The sequence below is a fragment of the Pristiophorus japonicus genome, chromosome 3, assembly GCF_044704955.1.
Source record: "Pristiophorus japonicus isolate sPriJap1 chromosome 3, sPriJap1.hap1, whole genome shotgun sequence".
In the NCBI taxonomy this organism is placed as follows: domain Eukaryota; kingdom Metazoa; phylum Chordata; class Chondrichthyes; family Pristiophoridae; genus Pristiophorus; species Pristiophorus japonicus.
Window position 1 is genome coordinate 231,651,608 of NC_091979.1, and position 27,760 is coordinate 231,679,367.

Sequence of the window (27,760 nt, forward strand, 5' to 3'; positions counted from 1 at the left end):
TGAGAGAGCGCTACACTGTCGGAGGGGCAGGGCTGAGGGAGTGCCACACTGTCGGAGGTACCGTCTTTCAGATGAGACATTAAACCAAGGCCCCATTTGCCCTCTCAGTGGATGTAAAATATCCCATGGCCACTATTTTAAGGAAGAGCGGGGGAGTTTTCCCCGGTGTCCTGGGGTCAATATTTATCGCTCAACCAACATCACTAAAACAGATTATCTGGTCATTATCACATTGCTGTTTGTGGGAGCTTGCTGTGCACAAATTGGCTGCTGTGTTTCCCACATTACAACAGTGACTACACTCCCATAGTACTTCATTGGCTGTGAAGCGCTTTGGGATGTCCGGTGATTACAAAAGGCGCTATATAAATGCAAGTCTTTCTTTTAAGTGATCAAATCTGAAATACAAACAATAAAATGCTGCAAACACTCAGCAGGTCAGGCAGCATCTGTGGAGGGAGGAAGGAGGGTTAGTGATAATCACACATATCTCTCTCCACAGAAACTGTCTGATCTGCTGAGTGTTTGCAGCATTTTCTGATTATATTTCGAATTACCAAGTGATGTCTTGTTCCACAGACTGGTTTGGTTTTTAGTGAATTTGAATATCAGCCCCACCTCTATCTCAGTTCATCAATAACTGGATAATTTAGAAATAAAACAAAAATGGAGAAATGAATCTTCCAATTCAGATAAAAATTATGCCAGCCACTAACAGTGCGGCGCTCCCTCAGTTCTGCCCCTCCGGCAGTGCAGCGCTCCCTCAGTACTGTCCCTCCGACAGTGCGGCGCTCCCTCAGTACTGCCCCTCCGACAGTGCGGCGCTCCCTCAGTACTGCCCCTCCAGCAGTGCAGCACTCCCTTAGTATTGTTCCTCCGACAGTGCGGCGCTCCCTCAGTACAGCGCCTCCGACAATGCGGCGCTCCCACAGGACTGCCCCTCCGACAGTGCGGCGCTCCCTCAGTACTGCCCCTCCGACAGTGTGGCGCTCCCTCAGTACTGCCCCTCCGACAGTGCGGCGCTCTGTCAGTACTGCCCCTCCGACAGTGCGGCGCTCCCACAGTACTGCACTGGGATGTCAGTCTGGATTTTATGCTCAAGTCTCTGGACGTTGGCTTAAATCCCCGACCTTGTGACTCTGAGGCAAGAGTGCTGCCCACTGAGCCACGGCTGACACTCTGGAGAGAGAGAGAGAGACACGGAGAAGTTTAGGGAGGGAATTCCAGAGCATAGGGCCCAGGCAGCTGAAGGCACGGCCGCCAATGGTGGAGCGATGAAAATTGGGGCTGGGGGAGGTTCCAGAGATAGGGAGGGGGTGAGGGCCATGGAGGGATTTGAACAGGAGGATGGGAATTTATAAATCGAGATGTTGCCAGACCAGTACAAAAGTTGGGGATGGTGGGGTGTGGGTGGAAGTGGGAGTGAGGGGGGAGGTGGGGGGTTGGTGGAGGTGAGGGAACAACGTCAGGAAATACCTTGCCCCCCTGGACGGAAGAAGAGAGAAAGAAATGGCATTGATGGGATGTGAAAGGAAGGAATTAACACCTTGGGACGGGCTGTGTGTTACAGGCCTGGGGATAGTACACAGCTCAGCCTGATAGCAGCTCCTGGGAAATGGCCAAGCCCCATCGCTAAAGGCCCTGAGGCTTGTGTGTGTGTGTGTGTGTGTGTGTGTCTGTAGACACACAGTCGGCAGGATAATCGGGCATGTTTGTAACGGGATCAAACACTTTGCTGTGTATTTGTTCGAGTGTTGTGGGGAATGTGATAGCCACCGATATCCAATACCTTGCACAACATGTTTGCTGGTGAGTCTAATTTTAATTTACGATGTGATCCTATTTGTGTACACCTCCGTGTCTCTGTGTTTACCAAGCACCTGTTGAGTTATTTCCTGATTAGTTTGATGGGTGCCTTGTGCCTCTTCCGTTTACAACAAGCCAATGTCAAACCACACAAAGTGGGATTGTCACAAGAATCAATTATCTGTTTCCATTCCTCCAGGACATCTTCCTCCCCCTGCCCTCCCCCTCCCCCCCCCCTCTCCCCCCACCCTCCCCCTTTCTCCTTGGATACTTTGCTGCACTTAACTCATTTTTTGTCCTTTTGAAAGGCATTTTCCGCTCGCTGCGCAGTTTGCTAATCGCAGCCGGGACAGAGCTTGGGGCCCTGGAATTGGCTTTCGGTGATCCTGGGCGAGGGCAGGGGAGCAGGACAGGCAGCGCTCCCCCCCCCGCTCCTGTTCACTGCTTAGTGACCCCTCAGCCCCCAACCCTTCCAGCCAGTGTGAGAGTGTGAGTCAGTGAGTGTGTGTGAGGCCAGATTCACACAGCAGACACTGGAGCCCACAAATCCAGGCTGACACTTCACGTCACTACTGAGGGAGCGCAGCACTGTCAGAAGGCCAGTACTGAGGGAGTGCCGCGCTGTTGGAGGGGCAGTACTGAGGGAGCGCTGCACTGTCGGAAGGCCAGTACTGAGGGAGTGCCGCGCTGTTGGAGGGGCAGTACTGAGGGAACACAGCACTGTCGGAGGGGCAGTACTGAGGGAGTGCCACACTGTCGGAGGGGCAGTACTGAGGGAGTGCCGCACTGTTGGAGGGGCAGTACTGAGGGAGAGTCGTACTGTCAGAGGGGCAGTACTGAGGGAGTGCCGCACTGTCGGAGGGGCAGTACTGAGGGAGTGCCGTACTGTCGGAGGGGCAGTACTGAGGGAGTGCCGCACTGTCGGAGGGGCAGTACTGAGGGAGCGCCACGCTGTTGGAGGGGCAGTACTGAGGGAGTGCCGCACTGTTGGAGGGACAGTACTGAGGGAGCGCCACACTGTCGGAGGGGCGGTACTGAGGGAACGTCGCACTGTCGGAGGGGCAGTACTGAGGGAGCGCCGCACTGTCGGAGGGGCAGTACTGAGGGAGCACAGCACTGTCGGAGGGGCAGTACTGAGGGAGCGCAGCACTGTCAGAGGGGCAGTACTGAGGGAGTGCCACACTGTCGGAGGGGCAGTACTGAGGGAGTGCCGCACTGTTGGAAGGGCAGTACTGAGGGAGGGCCGCACTGTCGGAGGGGCAGTACTGAGGGAGCGCCGCACTGTCGGAGGGACAGTACTGAGGGAGCACAGCACTGTCGGAGGGGCAGTACTGAGGGAGCGCAGCACTGTCAGAGGGGCAGTACTGAGGGAGTGCCGCACTGTTGGAGGGGCAGTACTGAGGGAGCGCCGCACTGTTGGAGGGGCAGTGCTGAGGGAGTGCCGCACTGTTGGAGGGGCAGTACTGAGGGAGCACCACACTGTCGAAGGGGCGGTACTGAAGGAGCGTCGCACTGTCGGAGGGGCAGTACTGAAGGGGTGCTGCACTGTTGGATGAGACATTAAACCGAAGCCCCGTCTGCCCTCTCAGGTGGATGTAAAAGATCCCATGGCCACCATTTTGAAGAAAAGCAGGGGAGTTATCCTTGGTGTCCTGGCGAATATTTATCCCTCAACCAACATCAGTAAAAAACAGTTAAATGGTCATTATCACATTGATGCTTGTGGGAATTTGCTGTGCACACATTGGCTGCTGCATTTCCCACATTACAACAGTGACTACACTTCAAAAAGGACTTCATTGGCTTTCAAGCGCCTTGAGACGTCCTGAGGTCATGAATGACGCTATATAAATGCAAGACTATCCTTCTATTTGAGTGCGTGAGGATGTGGGATGTGGACAAAATGGGTCTCGGTTGTGATGCAGTCACATGGTTGATTTGTCTGCCGACACTCACTCCGTTTATACATGAGAAATTGGCCCTTGGGTTAAGGTACTCACAGGTAGCCATGAAATTGTACCCCAGGGAGAGTGAGTACCTTCAGGAACTGTAACTCAGGGAGAGTCAGCACCTTCAGGAACTGTACCCCAGGGAGAGTGAGTACTTCAGGAACTATACCCCAGGGAGAGACCCCACCTTCAGGAACTGTACCCCAGGGAGAGACACCATCTTCAGGAACTGTACCCTAGGGAGAGTCAGCATCTTCAGGAACTGTACCCCAGGGAGAGCGAGTACCTTCAGGAACTATACCCCAGGGAGAGACCCCACCTTCAGGAACTGTACCCCAGGGAGAGACACCATCTTCAGGAACTGTACCCTAGGGAGAGTCAGCATCTTCAGGAACTGTACCCTGGGGAGAGTCAGCACCTTCAGAAACTGTACCCCAGGGAGAGTGAGTACCTTCAGAAACTGTACCCCAGGAAGAGTCAGCACCTTCAGGAACTGTACCCGAGGGAGAGTCAGCACCTTTAGAAACTGTACCCCAGGGAGAGTGAGTACCTTCAGGAACTGTACCCCAGGGAGAGTCAGTACCTTCAGGAACTGTACCCGAGGGAGAGTCAGCACCTTCAGAAACTGTATCCCAGGGAAAGTCAGTACCTTCAGGAACTGTACCCCAGGGAGAGTCAGCACCTTCAGGAACTGTACCCCAGGAAGAGTGAGTACCTTCAGGAACTGTATCCCAGGGAGAGTGAGTACCTTCAGGAACTGTACCCCAGGGAGAGTGAGTACCTTCAGGAACTGTACCCCAGGGAGAGTCAGCACCTTCAGGAACTGTACCCCAGGAAGAGTGAGTACCTTCAGGAACTGTACCCCAGGGAGAGTGAGTACCTTCAGGAACTGTACCCCAGGGAGAGTGAGTACCTTCAGGAACTGTACCCTAGGGAGAGTGAGTACCTTCAGGAACTGTACCTTCAGGAACTGTACCCCAGGGAAAGTCAGTACCTTCAGGAGAGATGAGGGCCTTAGCATAAAGAAAAGATAGTGACTTGTAACTATCATTCCTCACCTCCTAGCACCCTTTCTGTGCACACACAAAGCTTTGCATTATCCACCCTTTGAGTTTCCAGTTCTGCCTGTGGCCCGGGTTCTGGCTGGCTGGTGGCAGCCCACAGGTCTATTGAGCGATGGAATTTCTCCCACATTCTCTCTGTGATTCAAAATCGGTCAGTTCACTGTTGTTAAAGACTCAGCGCCCATCAATCGAATGCTCATTATCCCTCATCTCTTCTGTCTTTCGGTTGAGCCATCTTTTACCGGCAAAGGTATGGATGTGTTTTGCCATGGCTCAGTGGTTAAGAATGAGGCTGGAGAGAAGCTTAGCAATAGTCTAGTCATCATCATCATAGGCAGTCCCTCGAAATCGAGGAAGACTTGCTTCCACTCTCAAAGTGAATTCTCAGGTGACTGTACAGTTCAATACGGGAATTACAGTCTCTGTCACCGGTGGGCCAGACAGTAGTTGAGGGAAGGGGTGGGTGGGACAGGTTTGCCGCACGCTCTTTCCGCTGCCTGCACTTGATTTCTGCATGCTCTCAGCGACGAGACTCGAGGTGCTCAGTGCCCTCCCGGATGCACTTTCTCCACTTTGAGCGGTCTTTGGCCAGGGACTCCCAGGTGTCGGTGGGGATGTTGCATTTTATCAGGGAGGCTTTGAGGGTGTCCTTGCCTCTGCCCACCTGGGGCTCGCCTGCCGTGTAGGAGTTCAAGTAGAGCGCTTGCTTTGGGAGTCTTGTGTCAGGCATGCGAACAATGTGGCCTGCCCAACGGAGCTGGTCGAGTATGGTCAGTGCTTCGATGCTGGGGATGTTGGCCTATCGAGGACACTAACACTGGATAGTCTAATATCCAACGGGTGGTCACAGAGCACCGTTCATCTCAATCCCACACTGACTGAACTAGACTGAAACAACACAACCACATTTCTTTATAAATTCATTCTGAGGGATGTGTGCGTTGCTGACAAGGCCGTCATTTATTGCCTGTCCCTGGGGGCCCCTGGGAAGTTGGTGGTGAGCTGCCTTCTTGAACCGCTGCGGATTTGATTCAACCGAGGTGCACTGCAGAGGGCAGTTCAGAATCAGGCACGTGGGTGTGGGACTGGAGTCACATATCGGCCCAGACCAGGTAAGGACGGTAGGTTTCCCTCCCTAAAGGGCATCAGTGAACCGGTTGGGGATTTACGACAATCCCACAGTTTCATGGTCACTTTTACTGAGACCTATATTTTATTTCCAGGATTTTAAAACTGAATTCGTATTCTCAAACTGCCCTGGTGGGATCTGAACTCACTGGATTACCCCTCCAGGTGTGTGGATAACTGGTTCAGTAATATAACCACTCCAGTACCGTACTCACACCTTTAACTGGCTCACTGCAGATCATTATTCCGTTCCCAGAGGCTGTCAGCCCTCACCTCGATGAGTAGGAAGAATCATGCACTAAAATCCCACATGATAAGCGGGCAACCAACCATCCCATGAATGCAGCCTGTTGGGCCGCAGGAATTCACAGAGTTTCTGACTCACACTGATGATAATCACACTTCCAACCTTCCACACACCCATGGTTAATGAGTTGCTGAAATCAGCAACAACCTTTCTTTCATTCTTCCTCCGAGTTTGCCAGTATTCTCCTGTCGTCTCCCCTCCCTCTGCTCCACACCCCACTCCAACCCACTCCACCCCTTCATCCCCTCCCCTCCTCAACCCACCCCACCCCTGCCTTCGGTCCCTCCCTCCCCACCTCTCCACTCCCTTCCCTATCCACCCCTCCCTTCACTACCTACCCCTCCCCTCTCCTCCCCTCCCCTCTCCTCCCTCCTCTCCCCTCCCCTCCCCTCTCCTCCCTCCTCCCTCCTCTCCCCTACCAACCTCTCACCCCCACCCCTCCCCTACCCTACACACCCCTCCCCTATGCTACACACCCCTCCCCTACCTACCCCTCCTTTCCTCCCTTCCCTCTCCTACCCACCCCTCCCTCCTCTCCCCTTTCGCCCCTCTCCTCATCACCTCCCCACCCCTCTGCTTTCCTTTCCAACATTCCTTTCCCCTCCCCTCACTCCCCTCCCATACGGGTCCTTTCGGCCTGTGTGGTTCAGTTGTGCCTTGCAGTGGGAGTGGATGTTGGTGACTCGGTGACATGTAACGACATGCTCCTGTTGTGCCGGTGCTGACCCTCCGGTCCTGATACTCGGGCCGCACAGCCCCTGACAACACACTCACCAATAATGCTCCACCAGTGTCTGGGGACAGTCTGTTGCTGGGGTCTGTTCCAGGGTCAGTGTACTCCTGCACTGCACCATCTATCAGTCGGTGAAAGTATGATCCCGCTCATTATCCCCACACAATAACATTCTAATTGAGTCAGCAGGGTGTAATTGATGAGGGTAATCCATGGATAAGGAGCAGCACAACTGATCCGACAACATAATCCATGATCAAAGCAGCCAAATACATCTGGAAACAGATCAGCCTATCCCTGGACAATCGACCAATCCCAATGGGGAAACCCATGGCCAATCGACCAATCCCATGGACAATTAACCAATCCCAATGGGGAATCCCATGGCCAATCGACCAATCCCAATGGGGAATCCCATGGCCAATCGACCAATCCCAATGGAAAATCCCATGGCCAATCGACCAATCCCAATGGAGAATCCCATGGCCAATCGACCAATCCCAATGGAGAATCCCATGGCCAATCGACCAATCCCAATGGAGAATCCCATGGCCAATCAACCAATCCCAATCCATAGTCTCTTCTTCAATCACTAACTGACCCATGGCTATAAAATGCTTTGGGTCGTGAAGGCTGCTATATAACAACAGCTTGCATTTATAGAGCGCCTTTAATGTAGTGAAACGTCCCAAGGCGCTTCACAGGAACGTTATCAGACAGAAGTTGACACCAAGCCACATAAGGAGAAATTAGGGCAGGTAACCAAAAGCTTGGTCCAAGTTGTAGGTTTTAAGGAGCGTCTTAAAGGATGAAAGAGGGGTAGAGAGGCGGAGAGGTTTAGGGAGGAAGTTCCAGAGCTTGGGGCCCAGGCAACAGAAGGCACGGCCACCAATGTTGGAGCGATTATAATCAGGGATGCTCAAGAGGGTAGAATTAGAGGAGCGCAGACATCTCGGGGGTTTGTGAGGCTGGAGGAGATTGCAGTGATAGGAAGGGGCGAGGGCCATGGAGGGATTTGAAAACAAGGATGAGAATTTTGAATTTGCTCAAGGCAAAGAGCGCTAGATTTTTGGACTCTAAGGGAATCAAGGGATATGGGGATAAAGGGGGTAAGTGGAGTTGAGGTCAAGGCTCAGCTATGATCTTATTGAATGGCGGAGCAGGTTCAGGGGGCCGAACGGCCTCCTCCTGCTCCTAGTTCTTATTTCCGTATCTTCCCTCCGCTGTAGAGATCATCATCATAGACAGTCCCTCGGAATCGAGGGACTTGCTTCCACTCTTAAAATGAGTCCTTAGGTGGCTGAACAATCCAATACGAGAACCACAGTCCCTGTCACAGGTGAGGCAAGGGGTGGGTGGGACTGGTTTGCTGCACGCGCCTTCCGCTGCCTGCGCTTGATTTCTGCATGCTCTCGGCGATGAGACTCAAGGTGCTCAGCGCCCTCCCGGATGCACTTCCTCCACTTAGGGCGGTCTTGGGCCAGGGACTCCCAGGTGTCAGTGGGAATGTTGCACTTTATCAGGGAGGCTTTGAGGGTGCCCCTGTAACGTTTCCTCTGCCCACCTGGGGCTCGTTTGCCGTGAAGGAGTTCCGAGTAGAGCGCTTGCTTTGGGAGCCTTGTGTCTGGCATGTGGACAATGTAGAGAGAAGCTGCCGTTTGCTCACACGCTCTGCCAGGGAGAGTAAACACTGGCAGTGAGGTGCCCGTATGGTGAGGCAGAGTTTGATGCAGATGTGGTGGAGGAACTGGCAGCTGAGGGTGAGGGAGGAGGACCGGAGGTTTAGACCCTTGGGAGTTCTGCCGGCGGGGGCCCTGCCCACCTCGTCTACCCATCGACAGCGGACAAAAATCAAAATCAGCCTTGGGCCTGCTGCCTCGGGCCACGGTTTAAGTGCCTGGTTTTAAAACTTTCTTCTCATTTGGCTCTCATTTTATTACAGCCTCTAATTACCACTTTGGATAATTGGAAAACCAAGATAAATAATCACATAAATTACCTTTTCCATTGCTGCCCTGCAGAGGGAACTCATTAAAAATGATGTACTACTCACTATCTAACTACATGGAAAAGCGAGCTGTAAATCTTGTGCCAACAGTCTGCAGATAAATTAGGCACAGACACTTTGAAGTTCCTCTCTCTTCTGTAACCCAATATCAAACGCTTTAATGAGGCGAGAATTTGCTTTTAAATAAATCTTCATTGTGGCTGAAGGGAATCGCCGTTCCTTTTGTTGTTTTTTAAGAAAATAGGTTTGATTGTGATCAGGTGGATGAGGTGTCCCTATTGCCTGGATTTAGGCAGGTCACTGAAATACACCGTGATAGTCGCCTCAGCCAAGTAACCGAAGGAGGGGTTCGCTTGCTTGTTTTATCAGGACATGGGGATGGCTGTGTGTGTGTGTGTATGCCGGCAACCCTCCTGCACCCCATCCACATTGCCATTCTTCCTGCCTGAGCCAAGCGAGTGAATGTGACCTGGCTATTCGGCCGTGTGGGGTATCATGCCTGATACGTATCCCCCCAAAACAACAACAACCTGCATTTATATAGCGTCTCTAAAGTAGTAAATCACCCCCAAGGCATTTCACAGGAATTCTATTAGGCAAAGTTTGACAGCGAGGAAAGCGTCATGAGGACAGGTGACCAAACGCTCGGTCAAAGAGCACGGTTTTAAGGAGCGTCTTAAAGGAGACAAGAGGCGGAGAGGTTTAGGTAGGGAGTTCTGGAGCTGGGGCCCAGGCAGCTGAAGGCACAGCTGCCAATGCTGGGGCGGAGGAAGTGGGAGATGGAGAAGAGTTCAGAATTGGAGGAGCGCAGAGATCTCAGGGGGTTGTGGGGCTGCAGGAGGTTACAGAGATAGGGAGGGGTGAGGCAATGGAGGGATTCGAACATGAGGTTCAGAATTTTAAAATCGAGGCGTTGCCGGACCGGGAGCCAATGTAGGTCAGCAAGCACAGTGGGTGATGGGTGAGCGGGACTGGGGGCGAGTTAGGACACGGGGCAGTGAGCACAGGGGTGATAAGTGAGCAGGACTTGGTGCGAGTTAGGACATGGGGCAGTGAGCACAGGGGGTAATGGGTGAGCGGGACTCGGTGCGAGTTAGGACACGGGGCAGTGGGCACAGAGGGTGATGGGTGAGCGGGACTATGTGTGAATTAGGACACGGGGCAGTGAGCACAGGGGGTGATGGGTGAGCGGGACTCGGTGCGAGTTAGGACACGGGCAGCGAGCTAAGGGAAGGATGGGTGAGCAGGACTGGGGGCGAGTTAGGACACGGGGCAGCGAGCACAGGGGGTGATGGGTGAGCAGGACTGGGGGCGAGTTAGGACATGGGGCAGCGAGCACAGGGGGTGATGGGTGAACAGGACTGGGGCGAGTTATGACACAGGGCAGCGAGTACAGGGGGTGATGGGTGAGCGGGACACGGTGCGAGTTAGGAAACGGGGCAACCGAGTTTTGGATGAGTTGAGGTTTACGGAGGGTGGAAGATGGGAGGCCAGTCAGGAGTAATCAAGTGTCGAGTAGCGGATGGGTAAGAGTGAGGAAGATGAGGAAGAAGAGGTGACTAGGACAATGAGGAGGTGAAGAGAAAACAGAGGGGAATATCCAGCATTATCCCATTCTGACATCATAACCATTAACATATGGAATTTAATTAATTGTTTTATACATTCACGGGATGAGGGCATCTGTGGCAAGACCGGCATTTATTGCCCATCCCAAATGGTCCTTGAGAAGGTGGTGGTGAGCAACCTTCTTGAACCGCTGCAGTCCGTGCGGTGAAGGTGTTCCCACAGTGATGTTAGGGAGGGAGTTGCAGGATTTTGACCCAGCGACAATGAAGGAACGGCTGATATATTTCCAAGTCAGGATGGTGGAGGGGAACTTGGGAGGTGGTAGTGTTCCCATGCGCCTGCTGCCCTTGTCCTTCTAGGCGGTAGAGGTCGCGGGTTTGGGAGGTGCTATTGAAGAAGCCTTGGCGAGTTGCTGCAGTGCATCTTGTAGATGGTACACACTGCAGCCACGGTGCGCCGGTGGTGGAGGGAGTGAATGTTTAGTCTTTTCAGGTGGATAAACATTTGCAAAGTTATTTTTAAGTTTCCCCTTCTGTCCACCCCACCAATACCTCCCTCAAATAACAGCCCTTTGCGGTGCATAAAAGTGAATTGTTGAAATACAGAGTGAGCGGATTTGCTAGGGGGCTATGACTCTGTGTTTGGATGGAACCTCTCCCCCTGAGCTCTGCCCCCCACACTGCCGGCCAACCACAGATCCATTACACCCAGGTGATGGGAACATCTCGCTTGCTTTTCAAGAAGTGTCAAAACTTGTCCCTGGACAAGCTCAAAGCCTCTCGTTTGCCTCACCCTGCAGCTGACTTCATAATTACCTGCGAAATGGCGACAGACTGAAATTCAAATGAGCTTAACAACTATTAGCAAATTGCTGGCCTCCCATGTTCTAGTTTCACCCCTATCTGCGAAGGAAAGTGCGGGGGACAGAGAGAGGGAGAGAGAGAGAGAGAGAAAACGAGGTAAGAGAACCCAATCGAAACACAGTGAGAAAGGTCACAGGGAGAAACATGGAGAGATGGATAGAAAAAGGAGAGAGGCGGACAGGGAACCACAGAGAAGGAGAGAGAAATGGAGAGAGGGGACTGTAGAGAAAGACAGGGGGAGAACACCATAGATAGAGAAAGGAGATAAGCATAGAATGCTAGAGAATGGTGAAGGAGAAGGAGAGACCCACCAAGAGAGTGAAAGCAAAGGGAGAGACTAAGAGACCTGGAGAGAGAGAGAGAAATAGGGAGCAAAAAGAAAGAGAACCACACCGTGAGACCGAAAAAGCAGAGAGAAAATTATAGAGAGAGAATCAAAGGAAAAGAGGAGGGAGAAATAAAACTACAGAGAGACAGAGAAAGGGGAGAGAGCGAGAAATGGAGAAGCAGAGAGAGAGAGAGAGGTATTTTTACATTGCATGAATTCAGTAAAAATAAAAAAATGTAAGACCTGCACTTGTGTGGCGCTTTTCATAACCTTGGGAAAGCACTTTACAGCCAATGAAGGATTTTCAAAGTGTAGTCACTGTTGTAATGTGATAATCACCAGTTAATCTGTTTTTGTTATGTAGATTGACGGTTAAATATTGGCCCAGGATAGTGGCCGTGGGATCTTTTACATTCACTTGCGAGGGCAGACGGACCTCGGTTTAACATCTCATTCGAAATATAGCAACTCCAACAGTGCAGTGCTCCCTCAGTACCGCCCCTCCGACAGTGCGGTGCTCCCTCAGTACCGTCCCTCCGACAGTGCAGCACTCCCTCAGTACCGGCCCTCCGACACTGCAGTGTTCCCTCAGTACTGCCCCTCCGACAGTGCAGCACTCCCTCAGTACTGCCCCTCCGACAGTGCAGCACTCCCTCAGTACCGCCCCTCCGACAGTGTGACACTTCCTCAGTACTGCCTCCCCAACACTGCAGTGCTCCCTCAGTACTGCCCCTCCGACAGTGCGGCAATCCCTCAGTACTGCCCCTCTGACAGTGCGGCACTCCCTCAGTACTGCCTCTCCAAACAGTGCAGCAGTCCCTCAGTACTGCCTCTCCAACAGTGCAGCACTCCCTCAGTACTGCCCCTCTGACAGTACGGCTCTCCCTCAGTACTGCCCCTCCAAACAGCACCGCTTTCTCTCAGTACTGTCCCTCCGACAGCGTGGCGCTCCCTCAGTACTGCCTCCCCAACAGTGCAGCACTCCCTCAGCAATGTCCCTCCGACAGTGCGGCGTTCCCTCAGTACTGCCCATCTGACAGTGCAGCGCTTCCTCAGTACTGCCCCTCCGACAGTGCGACGCTCCCTCAGTACTGCCCCTCCGACAGTGCGACGCTCCGTCAGTCCTGCTCTTCCGACGGTGCAGCGCTCCCTCAGTACTGCCTCTCTGACAGTGCGGCACTCCCTCAGTACTGCCTCTCCAACAGTGCAGCGCTCCCTCAGTAATACTGCCCCCTCTGACAGTGCAGCGCTCCCTCAGTACTGCCCCTCCAACAGTGCAGCACTCCCTTAGCACTGCACTGGGAGTGTCTGCCTGGATTATGAGCTCAAGTCTCTGGACTGAGACTTGAACCCACAACCTGAGGCAGGGCAGAGATAGTGGATGTTTTGGTTTTGATCTTTCAAAATTCCCTGGATTCTACAATGGTCCCAGAGGTTTGGTACATAGAAAATGTAACCCCGCTACTCAGGAAAGGAGGGAGAGAGAAAACAGGGAACTACAGACCAGTTACCCTGACGTCAGTCGTCAGGAAATGCTGGAATCCATTGTTACGGAAGTGGTATCTGGTCACTTAGAAAATCAGGACATGATTAGGCAAAGCCAACATGGTATTATGAAAGGGAAATCGTGTTTGACAAATTTATTAGAGTTTTTGAGGATGTAACTAACAGGATAGATAAAGGGGAACTAGTAGATGTAGTATATTTGGGGGCCGAAATTGGTGAACTCACCGCCCGCTCCCGCCGAGTTTTCTGAGCGGTCTCCCCTCCGAGCGAATTTGGTGGAGGCCTCCTGCCGGCAGGGAGGGAAGACCACTGGGGACCGCCCGCTGATGTTCGCTGGCGCGCAACGCGTGTAAGTGTCCTCCCACCCGCCGAGCTGCCAGTTTGGTCCGGGACGGGAGTCCGCCACAGCAGGGGGAAGGACCACGTGGAGGCAGGTCTAACCTCAACGGTAAGTCAGAAGACCTGCAAAAAATGGTGAGTAAACTTCTTTTCTTTATTTTTATTGCAGCGATTGAGGTGGATGGGGTTCCCTGAAGGATTTCCAGCGGGTTTTTAAATATTTTTTTATTTAATCAGTTCCCCCCCTCCCTGGGCACGACTCAATCCTCAGCGGTATTTTGAAGAGGATTGCATTTGCAGCCGAGATTGGGAGCTCCCGCCCGCTGCCACCCAGATTCGGGGCGTGAGTCGCAGTTTTGCCAGGACTTTTCCACGAAACTCCCGCCCAAAGTCCCGTCAGGATCTCAGCGTTCCGTTGGGTGGTACTTGGGCGGAACTTAGCTTCCACCAAGTTTGGGATCTTGGATTGCCAAAAGGCTTTCGATAAGGTCCCACATAAAGAATGATTACACAAGATAAGGGCCCATGAGTTTGGGTAATATAGTATCATGGATTGAGGATTGGTTAACGGACAGAAAAAGACAGTCGGGATAAACTGGTCACTTTCAGGTTGGCAGGCTGTAACTAGTGGGGTGCCACAGGGATCAGTGCTGAGGCCTCAGCTATTTATAATCTATACTAATGATCTAGATGAAGCGACCAAGTGCAATGTATCTAAGCTTGCTGACGATACAAAGCTAGGTGGGACAGTAAGCGGTGAGGAGAACACAAAGCGTCTGCAAAGGGATATAGATAGACAAAGTGAGTGGGTAGTAAGTTGGCAGATGGGGTAATGTGGGGAAATGTGAGGTTATTCACTTTGGTAGGAAGAATAAAAAAACAGAATATTCTTTAAATGGTGAGAAACTTTTAAAGGTTGGTGTTCAGAGAGATTTAGGTGTCCTCGTGCAGGAAACACAGAGAGTTAGTATGCAGGTACAGCAAGCAGTAAGGAAGGCAATGGCATGTTGTCCTTTATTGCAAGGGGGTTGGAGTATAAGAGTAAGGAAATCTTGCTACAATTGTACAGGGCCTTGGTGAGACCACACCTGGAGTACTGTGCACAGTTTTGGTCTCTTTACCTAAGGAAGGATATACTTGCCTTGGAGGCGGTGCAACGGAGGTTCACCTAGATTGATTCCTGGGATAAGAGGGCTATCCTATGATGAGAGATTGTGTCGAATGGGCCTATACTCTCTGAAGTTTAGAAAAATGAGAGGTGATCTCATTGAAACATACAAGATTCTGAGGGGGATTGACAGGGTAGATGCAGGGAGGATGTTTCCCCAGGGCTGGGGAGTCTAGAACCAGGGGTCACAGTCTCAGGATAAGGGGTCGGCCATTTAGGACTGAGAGGAGGAGAATTTCTTCACTCAGAGGGTGGTGAATCTTTGGAATTCTTTGCCCCAGAGGGCTGTGGATGCTCAGTCTCTGAATATATTCAAGGCTGAGATCAATGGATTTTTGGAGTCTAGGGGAATCAAGGGATATGGAGATCGGACGGGAAAGTGGAGTTGAGGTCGATGATCAGCCATGATCTTATTGAATGGCAGAGCAGGCTCGAGGGGCCGAATAGCCGATTCCTGCTCCTGATGATCTTATGTTTGGGGACGGTCTCACTCACACTGCAAAGGTCGCTTGGGGTGCCCATGGGATTGTGCAGCAGCAGGACTCGGCACTTACTCGGGGAGGGGGAGTGGAGATAAAACAGACTGGGATCTGGGCTTTGTGGCACTCCATTAGTGTGGCCTGCCCTTGTTTACCTTGCTACGGCCGTGAAGTCTGCTGAAAGGGACCAAAGGGTCTGCAGTCAGGTGTCAGCCATTCTCCGGAAAGCAGCTTAACCGGGTCACATTCAGGCCGCTGCTTCCCTGCTTGTTTGTTGAGAGCATTAACCGTGGTCTGTCCACCTAAATACAAAACACAAACAACACTGGATCTACCGGGGAGGCCCACAGTGAGTGACACCTGTCACAGCCCGGGTGGCAGCGATCCTGGGATTGTTTAAACTTGGTGCTGGCAGTCACTGGGCCTACCCAGCGGAGAGCGAGGACCCCTCCGTCTATACACCACCCCGCATACCTTCCCCTCAGTCTACACCCCCCCACACCCACCCCCCCATCTACACCTCCCACCACCACTCCTCACACCACCCCCTCGTCTACACACACCCCCCCACCACCACTCCCCACCAGCCCTCCTCCCTTCGTCTACACCCCCCATGCCACCCCATCCCCCGTTTACATTCCACTCCCCACCACCCCCTCCTCCCCCCGTCTACGCCACCCCTCCCCACACCACCCCTTCCCCCCGTTTACATGCCCCCTACCCCTCCCCAACATCCCTTCCCCCATCTAAACCCCACTCCACCCCTCCCCACACCAGCAACACCCCTCCCCCCCCACCCCCCATCTCACCCTACACATGGCAAAGTGCAGCTGTCGACACAACAAACTCGCACCCCAAGCACGTTTGGGACAGATTTCCAGTCCAAACATGTGGTGCTCACCCTCACCGTCGAGGACTGGAGAGATACCAGGCGGCCTGGGCCTGGGCCTAGACACCCAGCCTCCCCTCTCCGCAAACCACCTGCCCGCAGCAGAAGCCAGGTCAGCAACAGTGACCCACCCAGTGCTGATAATGCCAGTCAACTCAGCTACTAATGGGTTGGACCTCCAACCCCAAGCTGCATACCCTTAACACCCTTACCCAACAAAAGCCTATCGATCTCAGTTTTGAAACAGAGTTCCAGATTCCCACTGCTCTTTGTGTGAAAAAATGCTTCCTGACATCACCCCTGAACAGCCAGGCTCTAATTTTAAGGTTACGCCCCCTTGTTCAGGGCTCCCCCCACCAGAGGGAATAGTTTCTCTCTATCTATCCTATTAACTTCTTGTCGATAAACACCTCGATTAGATCGCCCCTTAATCTTTTAAACTCAAGGGAAATTAAATTTGGCTGGATGTAAAAGATCCCATGGCACTATTTGAAGAAGAGCAGGGGAGTTCTCCCCGGTGTTCTGGGGCCAATATTTATCCCTCAACCAACATCATCAAAACAGATTATCTGGTCAGCTGTGGGAGCTTGCTGTGCGCAAATTGGCTGCCACCTGTCAACAGTGACTACACCTCAAAAAAGTACTTCATTGGCTGTAAAGCGCTTTGGGACATCTGGTGGTCGTGAAAGGCGCTATATAAATGCAAGCCTTCCTTTCCCTTTAGAAGATTCCCTGGCCTGCCACCTTCCTCAATCTCAATGGCATTGCCACCCACTTGCCCATTCATCTCCCTGCTCCTGTTGGCCTTTTGAAACGCATAAACCACAACATGAACTCTGCAGCCAGACCCATAGAACGGGCATTGCAGGGAGTCGTGCATGCTGCCCACGTCAGACCTGATCTGAACTCACCGGGACACAAGGATAGATATTCATAAAGAAAAAAAAGACGGAACTTGTATTTATATTGCGCCTTTCTCAATCTCAGGATGTCCCAAAGCGCTTTACAGCCAATGAAGTGCTTTCGAAGTGTAGTCACTGTTGTAATGTAGGAAACACAGCCATTGCACACAGCAAGCTCCCACAAACAGCAATGTGATAATGACCAGATATCTGTTTTTTTAGTGACATTGATTGAGGGATAAATATTGGCCCAGGATGACAGAAGAAATCCCCTGTTCTTCTTCAAATAGTGCCATGGGGTCTTTTACATCCACCTGAGAGAACAGACGGGGGCATCGGTTTAACGTCTCACCTGAAAGACGGCACCTCCGACATTGCAGCGCTCCCTCAGTACTGCCCCTCCGACAGTGCAGCGCTCCCTCAGTACGACCCCTCCGACAGTGCGGCGCTCCCTCAGTACTGCCCCTCCGACAGTGCGGTGCTCCCTCAGTACAGCCCCTCCGACAGTGCAGCGCTCCCTCAGTACTGCCCCTCTGACAGTGCAGCGCTCCCTCAATACTGCCCCTCCAAACAGTGCAACGCTCCCTCAGTACTGCCCCTCCGACAGTGCAGCATTCCCTCAGTACTGCCCCTCCGACAGTGCAGCGCTCCCTCAGTATTGCCCCTCCAAACAGTGCAGCGCTCCCTCAGTACTGCACCAGGAGTGTCGGTCTAGATTATCAGGTCAAGTCTCTGGAGCAGGGGCTTGAACCCACGACCTTCTGGTTCAGAGGCTCCCCGCGGGGCCAGCTGAGGCTGTGATATTTTATATTATACAGAGTGAATGAAAAGATTAGTGGGTGTGCACTCCTGCAGCCCAGTCAGGCCTCGCTGTTAACCCAAGTGGATCGATGGACATTCCAAGGCTGGATGTTTGCGGTTTGTTGCCCCTGGTTGGTGCTGGCTGTCAGCTCGGACAATGACAGAGGTGGAGCAGGGGTGTGGGAACAGAATTGCTCACCTGTGAAGCAAAGGGGGATGATGCACCATCGGAGCTATTACCCGATCATCTTCAAAGGCTGTGCTAGTTGTGCGCAGAAAAGTACTTACCGCTGACCCACCGTATCTGGGAGGGTGAGTGGATCCACACCGTCCCATTCAAGTGTCACATTACCTCCTGACCTCCCCTCGACCTCTCCAGCCACTGAAAGGAGGGAGCTGTTAATGACTTGGTGCTCCGCGGTGCGCTGCGTCCATTAATCAATCTGCACGTGTAACTGTACAGGGAATGGTGGCCCAGAAACTCGTCCCGGGCAGGGGCACCAAACGGACGCTGTCAGATCATCCACCCGGCATACACAGCGCCTCCGATACCGATACCGATATTGATCGTGATAGTGATAGCGATACTGATAGCGATACTGATTGTGATATTGATAGCGATACTGATAGAGATACTGATAGCGATACTGATAGTGATATTGATAGCGATACTGATAGAGATACTGATAGCGATACTGATAGTGATATTGATAGCGATACTGATAGAGATACTGATAGCGATACTCATAGTGATAGTGATAGTGATACAGATAGTGACACCGATAGTGATAGAGATAGTGATACCGATAGTGATAGAGATAGCGAAACCGATAGTGATACCAATAGCGATACCAATACTGAGAGTGATACCGATAGTGATAGTGATACTGATAGTGATAGCGAAATCGATACTGATAGTGATAGCGATACCGATACTGATAGGGATACCGATATCGATACTGATAGTGATAGCGATACAGATACTGATACAGATAGCGATGCTGATAGCGATACTGATACTGATACTGATATAGATAGTGATACCGATAGCAATACTGATACTGATAGTGATACTGATACCGATAGTGATACAGAAAGAGATACTGATAACGATACTGTTATGTCTCAAATAAAGCAATGTGACTGAGTACTGTAGACTTGAGCAAGTGTGACCTTGGTCTCTTTATTCTGACTCCAGAGTGCCGGCACAGCATGGGAGGCCTGCTTATATATAGTGCTCCCAAGGGATGCTGGGATCCTTTGGAACTCCAACAGATGCGCCCTCTGGTGGCGGTAGAATGCTGGTGTTGCATACATAACATCACTCCCCCCCCCCCCCGCCCCCATCACCACCAAAGTCAATAATACACTTATTTACAGGGTGAGATGATCTGGGGCTTTCCGCTCCCTAGTTGATCGTCTCGGTACCAACACAGGTGCAGGTGAGTTGGTTGGTCCTTCGCTGGCCTTGCTGGGCTGCTGGGGATATGGGTTCAGCTTCGTGATGTCGGTTGCCACTTGTGTGTGTGTCAGAGGGTCGAAGTTGATGGAATCCTCTTCAGGTTGCTCGTGGCTGTCTGTGAGTCGCAGTTTGGTTTGGTCCAAATGCTTTCTGCAAGTTAGTCCATTTGCAAGTTTGACCTCAAACACCCTACTCCCTTCTTTGGCTATGACAGTGCCAGCAAGCCATTTGAGACCATGTCCATAGTTGAGTACAAATACAGGGTCATTGACTTCAATATCGCATGACAAATTTGCGCGATCATGGTACATGCTTTGTTGATGCCGCCTGCCCTCGACCTGATCATGGAGATCAAGGTGGACTAGAGAGAGTCTTGTTTTGAGTGCCCTTTTCATGAGCAGTTGGGCAGGGGGAACCCCGGTGAGCGAGTGGGGTCTTGTGTGGTAGCTGAGCATGACTCAGGACAGGCAGGTCTGCAGGGAGCCTTCCGACGCACGTTTCAAGCTTTGCTTGATGGTTTGGACTGCCCATTCTGCCTGGCCGTTAGATGCGGGCTTGAACGGGACAGATGTGACATGCTTGATCCCATTGCGGGTCATGAATTCCTTGAATTCAGCGCTGGTGAAGCACGGCCCATTGTCGCTGACAAGGACATCAGGCAGGCCGTGCGTGGCAAACATGACTCGTAGGCTTTCAATGATGGCAGTGGACGTGCTTACAGACATTATTATACACTCAATCCATTTTGAATAAGCATCCACAACAACCAAAAGCATTTTGCCTAGAAACGGGCCAGCGAAGTCAACATGGATCCTAGACCACAGTTTGGAGGGTCATGACCACAAACTTAGCGGTGCCTCCCTGGGTGCATTGCTCAGTTGAGAGCAAGTGTTGCATTGGCGCACACAAGACTCCAAATCTGAGTCAATGGGATCTGGCTATAGCTTTCATCATTACTATGCCTGGGTATGTAGGTCGCATATAAATGTTTCTCTGCCTTTCTTCGACAAAACCACGCGATTACCCCACAAAAGACAGTCCGCCCGTATGGACATTTTGTCTTTGCGCCACTGGAACGGCTTGATCTCTTCATGCATCTCCGCTGGGACCCTGGACCAGCTCCCATGGAGGACACATTTTTTTTTACAAGGGATAGTAAAGGATCCTGGCTGGTCCAGGTCCTGATCTGGCGGGCCATAACGGGTGACTTTTCGTTTTCAAATGCATCCATCACCAAGAGCAAGTCTGCAGACTGTGCCATTTCCACCCCGGTGGTGGGCAATGGTAGCCGACTGAGAGCATCAGCGCAGTTCTCTATGCCTGGCCTGTGGCGAATTACATAGTTATATGCAGACAGCATGAGCGCCCATCTTTGGATGCGGGCAGAGGCATTGGTGTTAATCCCTTTGCTCTCTGAGAATAGCGATATGAGCAGCTTATGGTCAGTTTCTAACTCAAACTTAAGCCCAAACAGATACTGATTAATTTTTTTCACCCCGTAAACACATGCCAGAGCTTCTTTTTCAATCATGCTGTAGGCTCTTTCGACCTTGGACAAACTCCTGGATGCAAAAGCGACCGGTTGCAATGTTCCCGATTTGTTTGCTTGTTGTAACACACACCCGGCCCCGTACGAAGACGCATCACAAGCTAGCACTAAACATTTACATGGGTCATACAGAACAAGCAGTTTGTTGGAACATAACAGATTTCTGGCTTTCTCAAAAGCAGTCTCTTGTGATTTCCCCCATACACAGTCATCTCCCTTGCATAGCAACACATGTCGAGGTTCTAGCAAGGTGCTTCACTTGGGTAGGAAATTACCAAAATAATTGAGGAGTCCCAGGAACGACCGCAGCTCCGTCATGTTCTGTGGTCTCGGCACGTTCTTGATGGCCTCTGTCTTGGCGTCGGTGGGTCTGATGCCGTCTGCCGCGATTCTTCTCCCTAAGAACTCGACCTCTGGTGCCAGTAAAACACACTTCGAGTGTTTCAACCTGAGTCCCACACGATCTAGCCGACTTAGAACCTCTTCCAGGTTCTGCAAGTGTTCGATGGTGTCCCGACCTGTGATCAATATGTCATCCTGGAAAACCACGGTGCGCAGAATCGACTTTAGCAGATTCTCCATGTTCTTTTGAAAAATAGGCACAGCCGATCGAATCCCAAACGGGCATCTATTGTAGATGAACAGACCTTTGTGTGTGTTGATGCAGATGAGGCCTTTCGAAGATTCAGCCAGCTCCTGCGTCATGTAGGCCAAGGTCAGGTCCAACTTGGTGAACGCCTTCCCTCCTGTCAGCGTCGCAAATAGGTCGTCTGCCTTGGGTAGTGGATACTGGTCCTGCAGTGAAAAACAGTTCATCGTTACTTTATAGTCCCTACAAATTCTGACCATGCCATCGCCCTTGAGAACCGGAACAATCGGACTGGCCCACTCGTTGAACTCAACTGGCGCGATGATGCTCTCTCGTTGCAGCCTGTCCAGCTCGATCTCCACTTTCTCTTGCATCATGTATGGCACTGCACATGCCTTGTGGTGGATGGGTCGTGTACCGGGAACCAAGTGAATCTCCTTCGCCCCAGAAAAATTTCCGATGCCTGGCTCAAACAACGATGGGAACTTGCTCAAAACCTGGGCACTTAAGACGTCACCGATGTCGTCCCTGTTCTAGTGGATTTTTTCCAGCCAGCTTTTGCCGAACAATGTGGGGCCATCTCCTGGTACAATCCATAGTGGTAGTTCATGCACCGCTCCATCATAGGAGACTTTTACTGCTGCATTGCCAATTACAGGGATCAGCTCTTTAGTGTAAATTCTCAGCTTGGTATGAATAGGGCTCAGCTTGGGCCTTTGTGCCTTGTTGCACCACAGCCTCTCGAAGGCCTTTTTGCTCATGATAGACTGATTCACACCCGTGTCCAATTCCGTTCAGTTCAACTTTTAACATGATCGGTGGACATTTGTGGTGAAGGTGTGTACTCCGTACACTTCTACCTCCTCGGTTCGAGTCTCTAGTTCAGTTTGATCCACCATGGATCGGTCTTCCTCTGCAACGTGGTGGTTTTCAGCTCGTCTGCACATTCGCTAAATATATCCCATTGTCCCACAGCCTTTTCACGCATAGTGTTTGAAGCGGCATAGATGGTTTCAGTGATCATCTCCGCAGCACCAACAAGGTGTTAATTGCCTCGCATTCACACTTGATGGTGGACTCTGAGTCATCTGAGGTCGTGCAGCTGCAGGTGTGTACATTCTGCCATATGCATTCCTGCCTGAAAACGATGTTACTTTGTGTACAATACTTACCGATGCATCTTCATGCTGCAAAATTTGTTTGGTGTTATCGCTGGTGGACATAAATGCCTGGGCTATCGTTATGGCTTTGCTCAGGTTCGGTGTTTCAACAGTCAATAGTTTGCGAAGGATAACCTCATGGCCAATGCCAAGCACAAAAGAGTCTCTTAGCATTTGCTCCAGGGATCCACCGAATTCGCAATGTCCTGCAAGGCGCCTTAGTTCAGCGACGTAGGTCGCCACTTCCTGGCCTACAGACCGTTGACATGTATAAAATTGGTACCTTGCCATCAGAACACTCTCCATCGGATTTAGGTGCTCCCGGACCAGCGTACACAGTTCTTCATACGATTTGGTTGTTGGTTTCACTGGAGCAAGAAGATTCTTCATGAGGCTGTAGGTTGTTGCTCCGCAGACGGTGAGGAGGATCGCCCTTTGTTTGGCAGCGTTCTCATTCCCTTCCAGCTCGTTGGCCACGAAGTATTGGTCGAGTCTCTCCACGAAGGCCTCCCAATTGTCACCTTCTGAGAATTTCTCCAGGATACCAACAGTTCTCTGCATTTTTGCGTGATGGTTCATTATCTATTGCTCGTCGCCAATTGTTATATGTCAACTAAAGCAATGTGACTGAGTACTGTAGACTTGAGTAAGTGTGACCTTAGTCTCTTTATTCTGACTCCAGAGTGCTGGCACAGCATGGGAGGCCTGCTTATATACAGTGCTCCCAAGGGATGCTGGGATCCCTTGGGACTCCAACAGATGTGCCCTCTGGTGGCGGCAGAATGCTGGATACAAGGTGTTGCGAACACAACAGATACCGATAGCAATACTGATCCAAATAGCGATACTGATACCGATAGTGATACTGATACCGATAGCAATACTGATAGCGATAGTGATACTGATACCGATAGCAATACTGATAGCGATACCGATAGCAATACCGATACTGATACTGATACAGATAGCGATACTGATACTGATACAGATATTGATACTGAAAGTGATACCGATACTGATACTGATACAGATAGCGATACTGATACCGATAGTGATATCGATAGCGATACTGATAGCAATACCGATAGCGATAGCGATACTGATTGCGATACCAATACTGATACCAATAGTTCGATGACAAAGGATGTGACGACCTTGGATCTAGCCTGGAGGTGGCGGCGATTGAACAGATTCCCATTTGTTCTATAATTAAGCTCCACTCCAGCAGGGAGCTTGCTAAGGGTGAGATGTAGCATTGCAGCAAAGAAGATCAAGAAGAACATTGGTGCGATGACACAGCCCTGCTTGACCCCAGTCCGGATATGGACTGGGTCTGTGGTGGATCCGTTCGTCAGGATCATGGCTTGCATGTCATCATGGAGCAGACGGAGGATGGTGACAAACTTTTGAGGGCAGCCAAAATGGATACCCGCCCTCCTATATGGCTCAGAGACGTGGACTATATACAGCAGACATCTCAAAACGCTGGAGAAATACCATCAGCGGTGCCTCCGCAAAATCCTGCAAATCCACTGAGAGGATAGACGCACAAACATCAGTATTCTCGATCAGGCCAACATCCCCAGCATCGAAGCATTGACCACGCTCGATCAGCTAAATCATGGGGCGGGCCACATCGTCCGCATACCCGACACGAGACTCCCAAAGCAAGCGCTCTACGCGGAGCTCCGACACGGCAAGTGAGCCCCAGGTGGGCAGATGACACATTTCAAGGACACTCTCAAAGCCTCCTTGATAAAATGCATCATCCCCACCGACACCTGGGAATCCCTGGCCAAAGACTGCCCAAAGTGGAGGAAGAGCATCCGGGAGGGCGCTGAGCACCTCGAGTCCCAGTGCCGAGAGCATGCAGAAAACAAGAGTAGACAGTGGAAGGAGCGTGCGGCAAACCAGACTCTCCACCCTTTCCTTCAACTACTGTCTGTCCCACCTGTGACAGAGACTGGAGGTCCTGCATTGGACTCCTCAGTCACCTGAGAACTCATTTTGAGTGGAAGCAAGTCTTCCTCGATTTCGCCTATGATGATGACGATGATACCAACAGCGATACCGATAGTGATACCGATCGTAATACTGATACCAATACTGATACTCATACCGATAGCGATTCTGATACCAATACCGATAGCAAAACCGATACCGATACTGATACCGATACCGATAGCGAAACCAATACCAATACTCATACCGAAATCGATACTGATACCAATAGCAAAACCGATACCGATACTGATACTGATACTGATATTGATACCAATACAGATACCGATACCGATAGATACCGATACTGATACAGAGGTGTGTGGGTGGCTGACAGAACAAGGTAGCCCGGTAAGCTGGATGCAGCTCGGTATTGGAGCTCGCAGTCGGGCTTAAGGCAAGGAACACAAACAGAGCTGGGGGTGGTAAATAGTCTCTAAATAAATGGCCTGTCACCGCGGCGGTGTTGATTAACATGGTGATGGGCCGGCAGCCGGTCCTGGGAAATGGCAGAGATAAAGAGAGTGTGAAAGGACTGAGGGAGAGGACGAGAGGTAAGGAATGCACTTCGCTGTCTCTGCAAAGCTTCAGGAATGTCACTGGGAATTCCAAAGCAAATTCCATTTCAGTTCCACACACATGTCATTCCCATTAAACCTCCCTTACCTTCCAAGTCCAGTTTCTTGTACCCCTTAGCATGCAGTTCCACCAACACTGCACGTCCCCTCCTCCCTCCCCCTCCCCGGTGCCTCGCCCCAGTGGCTTTCCTTCACACTCAACAGCTCTAATAACTGAAACTATTAAAGATGCGGCGAGAGGTTTCATTTATCTATCTCCTCTCCGCAGACTGTGGCTCATTCTGCCATTCTATGCATGTGAGGCTCCATAGTGGTTTGTTGCCCCGTGTCCTAACTCGCACCGAGTCATGTTTACCCATCGCCCCCTGTGCTCACTGCTCCCGTGTCCTAACTCGCACCGAGTCCCGCTCACCCATCATCCCCTGTGCTCACTGCCCATGTCCTAACTCGCACCGAGTCCCACTCACCCATCATTCCCTGTGCTCACTGTCCATGTCCTAACTCACACCGAGTCCCACTCACCCATCATCCCCTGTGCTCACTGTCCATGTCCTAACTCACACCGAGTCCCACTCACCCATCATCCCCTGTGCTCACTGTCCATGTCCTAACTAGCACCGAGTCCCACTCACCCATCATCCCCTGTGCTCACTGTCCATGTCTTAACTCACACCGAGTCCCGCTCACCCATCATCCCCTGTGCTCACTGCCCATGTCCTAACTCGCACCGAGTCCCACTCACCCATCATCCCCTGTGCTCACTGTCCATGTCCTAACTCACACCGAGTCCCACTCACCCATCATCCCCTGTGCTCACTGTCCATGTCCTAACTCACATCGAGTCCCACTCACCCATCACCCCCTGTGCTCACTGTCCGTGTCCTAACTCACATCGAGTCCCGCTCACCCATCACCCCCTGTGCTCACTGCCCATGTCCTAACTCGCACCGAGTCCCACTCACCCATCATCCCCTGTGCTCACTATCCATGTCCTAACTCACACCGAGTCCCACTCACCCATCATCCCCTGTGCTCACTGTCCATGTCCTAACTCACATCGAGTCCCGCTCACCCATCACCTCCTGTGCTCACTGCCCATGTCCTAACTCGCACCGAGTCCCACTCACCCATCACCCCCTGTGCTCACTGCCCCGTGTCCTAACTCGCACCGAGTCCCACTCACCCATCACCCCCTGTGCTCACTGACCTACATTGGCTCCCGGTCCGACAACAACCACAAATTTAAAATGCTCATTTATAATATAATATAAAAACAGAAAATGCTGGAAACACTCAGCATGTCAGGCAGCATCTATGGATTGAGAAACAGAGCTAACGTTTCGGGTTGCTGACCTTTCGTCAGAACTCTCATCCTTGTTTACAAAAGCCTCCATGGCCACGCCCCCTTCCTGTCTCTGTAATCTTCTCCAGCCCCACAATCCTCCGAGATCTCTGCGCTTCTCCAATTCTGGCCTTTTCCCAATTTTAATCACTCCACCATTGGTGGCCTTGCCTTCTGTTGCCTGAGCCCCAACCGTTGGAACTCCCTGCCTAAACCTCTCCGTCTCTCTACCTCTCTTTCCACCTTTAAGACGCTCCTCAAAAACAATCTCTTTGACCAAGCTTTTGATCACCTGCCCTAATACCTCGTTGTGTGGCTCGGTGTCAAATTTTATTTGATAATCGCTCCTGTAAAGCATCTTGGGATGTTTTACTGCATTCAAGGCGTTGCATAAATGCAAGTTGTTGTTGCTGTATATTGGTAGGCTATTTGACGAGGGCAATGTCGCGGTGGAGTGTGATTGTATTCCTGCCTGACATCCGCGGGAACAGATCAGGAACGGGAACCCTGTGCAATTCTTCCATTATTTTTCCCCTGGGTGCTAGGGCCAACCCTTATCCCACCCTGACCCCTCACCACATCTCTCTGTTGCCCCTTTATTCCCTCCTCCCCTCATTCCTCCCCCTCCCTCCCCCATTCTGCCCTACCCTCAGACACCTCTCAGCAGTTGAGGAGTTGCTGTGCAAACAGGCACTAGACCCAGTTTCAGCTGTGGCTCAGTGGGCAGCACCCTCGCCTCTGAGTCAGAAGATCGTGGGTTCAAGTCTCACTCTAGAAACTGAGGCACATAAATCCAGGCTGTCACTTCAGTGTCGTACTGACGGAGCACCGCACTGTCGGAGGGGCAGTACTGAGGGAGCGCCGCACTGTCGGAGGGGCAGTACTGAGGGAGCGGCGCACTGTCGGAGGGGCAGTACTGAGGGAGCGCCGCACTGTCGGAGGGGCAATACTGAGGGAGCGCTGCACTGTCGGGGAGGCAGTACTGAGGGAGCACTGCACTGTTGGGGGGGCAGTATTGCGGGAGCGCCGCACTGTCAGAGGGGCAGTAATGAGGGAGTGCCGCACTGTCGGAGGGGCAGTACTGAGCGAGTGTTGCACTGTCGGAGGGGAGTACTAAGGGAGCGACACACTGTCGGAGAGGCAGTACTGAGCGAGTGTTACAATGTCGGGGGGGCAGTACTGAGGGAGTGCTGTATTGTCGGAGAGGCAGTACTGAGCGAGCGCTACACTGTCGGAGGGG